The sequence below is a fragment of the Pinus tabuliformis genome, chromosome 6, assembly GCF_031772625.1.
Source record: "Pinus tabuliformis cultivar Carrire ecotype Pingquan chromosome 6, CPIR1, whole genome shotgun sequence".
NCBI lineage: Eukaryota > Viridiplantae > Streptophyta > Pinopsida > Pinales > Pinaceae > Pinus > Pinus tabuliformis.
In genome coordinates this window covers 774,389,304-774,394,499 of record NC_142292.1, presented here as the reverse complement: position 1 = coordinate 774,394,499, position 5,196 = coordinate 774,389,304, and the positions used below count along the sequence as shown (strand labels likewise).

The window sequence follows — 5,196 nt, the reverse complement described above, 5'->3', positions numbered from 1 at the left end:
ATGTGCAGTCTGAAAATCCTAGTGTGCATTCTGAAAATTGTATTCCTTTCTTCGGCTGTTACCCTATTTAAAAGTGTAAATTAGAAATAATTGGAAAAAAAATTAATAAAAATATTATTTATATAATTTTATAAAAAGATATTAATAAATATGTATATATATGAAATTAATTAACAGATATATATATAATTAATTAACCAAAAAATGCTTCAGAAATTTAATTCATTAAAAATTACTTTTACTCACTTTTTGTTTGTCGGTCAATATTCTTTGAAAATGGTTTCCAGCGTCATCTTCAGGTTATCATTTTCCCATATAATGCTTTGGCAGTTCCTATTTCCACCTCCATAGCAAAGTTAATGCTATGGAGGTACACCCTCTGACAGCGGCAGCACCGTAACGAGAGTTTTGAATGCATGTTTTGGACCCATATCCATGCATGATACCATGACCTATGTACATGCATTTTCTGGCAGCTCCGTCACTCCAACTCCGGGAGGCTCCACGGTTCAGCGTAATCAATGCAATGAATTCGAATTCAAATTTGAATTCAAGCGCCCAAAATTCAGCGCTCATCCATATTTCAGCAACCACATTCGAATTCCTTCAGAATAGCAGTCTCCAACACATGAGAAAATCCACCGGCAGGCCGGTTTGGGCAGTCGGGCCGATCCTACCCTCTTCGTTGCTCTCTTTGTCTCCTTCAAATACAATGGTTGATTCGAATTTTCTACAGCGGGGCAAGCAGGCAGAGGTAAAGTCTGCAAGGGAATGCTTGCAGTGGCTTGATTCACAGGCGCCGTCCACAGTGCTATACGTTTCGTTCGGAACTCAGAATTGCATATCGTTGTCAAACATGAGGGCGCTAGCTCTGGGGCTAGAATCGAGCCAACAGCCTTTTATTTGGGTCGTCAGGCCTCCGCTGGAGGCCCCGCTCAATTCAGAGTTCTCGACAGAGTTTCCTCCGGAGGGATTTGAAGAGCGAGTGAAGGAAAAGAAAGCAGGATTGCTTATCAGAAAATGGGCGCCTCAGCTGCTAATCCTGTCCCATCCTTCAACCGGAGGGTTCCTTAGTCACTGTGGATGGAATTCGGTGCTGGAGAGCCTAAGCCGAGGAGTGCCCATCATCGGATGGCCCATGGCAGCCGACCAGTTCGCGAATTCGAAGCTGCTGGAGGAGGAAGTTGGGGTGTGCATCGAGATGTGGAGGGGCAAAGAGGGAGAGCTGAAACGCGAGACGGTGGAAAGAAGAGTAGGAATGTTGATGAAGGAAGAAAATGGCAACCGAGTGAGACAGAGAGCCAGGGAGATGAGCGATGCGGCTTTGAAGGCAGTGAGTGAAGATAAAGACGGAGGGAAGAAAGGGTCATCTGTGTGTGCTGTGGATGACATGATAAGAGAGCTTACAATAGGATACCAGGCCTAGAGTTGTGTTGTGTATGTAACCCGTCTTCCTCGTTCAGTGCTAGATTTGCATTTTAGCAGAAATTGAATCATAAAGATTATGTGTCTCACAAAAAATATACAGTATGGAATGCTCCTGAGGCCCTTTCCAACTTGTGACAGATCTGATGTTAAATTTGCACCCTGCTAAAGAGTAACTAAAATGTTTCAATTTCTATGATCTGTATCGGAATTTGATTAGACCTATGTGTAGTGCAATTCAAGTTGTGTGATCTGTGTAAGAATTAGAGGAAACCAAATAACTTTAGTAACTAGATCTCTGTCCGAATTAGATGAATGCAAAGTGGGCCTTGTAAGAATCCAATAAATTTTATTTGGGTTTGTTTTAGGCAGTGGCGTTTGACAAGAAATTTTATTTATTTTTGCTTGCGTTTGCTTTAGGTGATTTTTATATAATAAGAAACTCTATTATAATTTAGTTTGCTGGTGAAATGAGTAGCTGAAAACTTATTATTAGTCGCTATGTCATTTTTTCACTCTGCACCTCACTAGTTTTGAACTCACTTATTTTCAAAGGGATTATGTTTGGGATCTGGTATTGGTTACAACTCACTAGTTTTGAACTCACTTATTTTCAGAGGGATTATGTTTGTTTAATCTTGTATTTTTTTTTTTCCGAAGGTGGTAAAACCTATCAACTCAGGTGTCAAACCAACAGTGAGGACAGCCATCTCTGGCTGCTATCCGCGAATGCTGGGTTTGACTCATCATTGTTAAATAGGAAAACCACGCCACCTGGCATAACCCTGCTGGTGGTCCGTAATCGGGAGCAGGCTCTCACTCCTGCCAGATGCCTCTGGGTCTTGGGCCGTTAACCTGTTTCCTTACGTCCGAGGAAGACGAGCTCTTAGCCAAGCAGAAGCAGTTTTACGGCATACTCCAGGCCGGTTGTTTAATCTTGTATTGATTAAACAAATAAATAAAAATTAATACATATATGAAATTTTCCCAATCCAAAATTATTCCTGTATATGATTAATGCGATAGTTACGGTCTTCTCTAGTTTTGAACTTGAACTAAATTTAGGACCCTTCAATGCAACGACTTTAGGAATTACTAAATCTAAGTCTGATTTCTACGTAATGCAAATTTCTGCAGTGTTATATTTTCTTTCCGCATGCTCTTTCAATGCAACGACATGGGGAATTACTAAATCTAAGTCTGATCTGATTTCTACTCAATGCAAATTCCTGCAGGATTATATTTTCTTTCCGAATGCTTCTCCAAATAGTTGTAAGTAAACCTACTGTTAATGAAGAGTCTCAATTATCCATTTACAAGCCATTTCATCTATCAATTCTTTTGACATTACCACATGAAAATTTTGCAAGTAACGGTAATGTGACATATATTATTATCTTTAAGAAAATAAGAAGCTAATCTCTTTTGTACTAATTTCATTTTTCCATTTCCGATCAATTTTTATGATTCTAGAGGATATTTAACAAAATATTAATGTTTTTTTATAATTATATTTAACAATTTAATTTCATTTCAGTTTTCCATATCTGAGCAATTTCTATGATTCAAGAGGATATTTAACAAAATATTAATGTTTTTTTACAATTATATTTAACAATTTAATTTTATTTTATTTTTCCATACCTGATCAATTTTTATGATTCAAGAGGATATTTAACAAAATATTAATGTTTTTTTACAATTATATTTAACAATTTAATTTATTTTTCTAAGGCTCATGGACATATAGCTTTGTTGAAGCTTTGGAGAGGGAGATCGTTTGAAAGCTAAAAGATCAGATGTATGGAAAAATGAACTTTTTTTAGTGAAAAGTAATTGATCACATGTTTGCTTAGCATATGTTCTTTTTCATAACAATTTGTATATAAATGTGGTTCCCTGCGTGTTTAAATATAAAAATGGCAACTAGTTTATCTTTGTTTTTACAACATTTGCAGTCAACATCTTTTATCAAATAATACTATGTTTTAGGGGAGATGTGATAAAAGGTCTTTAAGCTTGGGAGCCTAATTTAATGTTTGTAACATCTTTGGCCTCCATGCCATATTTGGTGATTGTGTTATCTTCTACTCCCAACTTTTAAGTGAGTGCTCATATCATAGTTTCTTCTTCATATGATAATAATAAGATTGAAAATTCACCCCCTCCTATGGACCTTCATCCAGTCTATCCTATTGAACTTGTCCTTGCACCAATGCCACAGTTTCCTAGATGGATCTGTACAACATGAGAATCAACAAGTGATCTTGTTGATGATCTTTCAAGATAGCATCATACATGTACATAATTTTGATGAGCCTCCTCTCTTTTCACTCAAATTTCGAAGACTCATTGTCTAGAAACATTTGGCGAAGCTTCAATCCATTTAGATTGGAACACATAAATGAATGAATAATATTATTCATTAATGGTGAGCTATATTTAGTATCATGTACCTCTTCCAAAATGAAAAAAATAATAATAATAATAAATAAATTGTCAAATGTAAATTGGTGTATGGAACTAAGTATACATTAGCTGGAAATGTTGAAAATACAAAAGGCTCGATTAATTGCCAACAATTTTATTAGGGACAAAAGATTAACTAAAACTTTGTCTTTTTGGAAAAAATGAATTCCATTTTCTTTGTTCTAATCATTATTGCTTCACATAAATGGGAGGTTCGTCAAATGGATGTTTGAGTCCACCTTCTTGCATGGGGATTTGCATGAAGAAATTTACATGGAACAACCTTCTAGATATATTTAGTGTTGTTTATTGCCTTAAGAAATCCCTTTATGGCATTAAGCAAACTCACCAAGCTTGATATGTATTATTAATTTATTTGGTTTCCCTAGGCCAACGATGCCTTGTTGACCATTCACTATTGTTTATTTCATCATTATTCCTCTATTTGCATATTTTTTAGAGTCTTTAATTGGTTGTTTGCAAGTTTCCTTCAAAAAAATCATAGATTGCCCATGATTTTTCGTCAAAGAACCTACAATGATCTTCAAAAGGGACTATAAAATAATTAACATCCTTTAAATGGAAGCTCTAGAGAAAAGAACATGGGATACATACCCCTATACAATTTGTATCTCCATCAGTAACTAACAAAAATATTTTTCCATGGTATATATATGAGTTATTTGTTATCCGAAGAGGGAAGAGACCATAAAGAGCATGGATATACTGGGATAATTCTCAAAAGCTCAACCTTGGATTATAATTGCTTTCCCCTCATTAAAGCCCCCAGGTTCTGAGCTTGTTTTAGTTTTAAGTTGGGTCAAAACATTTCTTAGTTTTCTCAACCATAGTGAAGTTGAATATAGTAAGTGGAACAAGTAGATGAGTAGTCTATATAAGAGGAACTCGGAGTTAGGGGGCAAGGCACGAACATCATAAATCAAGTGTAAAGTTTTATTTGTTGTACACATTAAATTAATATCCCTCCTCAGGGACCATTTTGTAATATGTTTGATTATTTACTTTTGATTTATAATTTGAAGATCAGTGAACTCCCTAATGTTAGTTAGAATCAACATATTATCAAATTATGTTATTGTATTAAATATTTATCATAATTCATGTTTATATTCTTAATTGGATTCGAGGGTGGCATGTTCTATGTTTTATGGGTTGAGGTTAGAACTATGAGAAATGGATTAGCCATTTGATCATGTGGGTTTCTATCATCTTATCTTAGGTAGTATATATTGTAATGACCCTTTGATCTTAAAAAGTAGTTAGTGTTCTTTAATTCACTAC

At 35.5% G+C, this 5,196-nt stretch overlaps 1 pseudogene; it reads left to right on the top strand.

The window, feature by feature from the left end:
* The first annotated feature begins 460 nt into the window (after positions 1–460).
* LOC149261015 (UDP-glycosyltransferase 92A1 pseudogene) lies at positions 461–1,426 on the top strand (annotated as a pseudogene).
* The last annotated feature ends 3,770 nt before the right edge of the window (positions 1,427–5,196 follow it).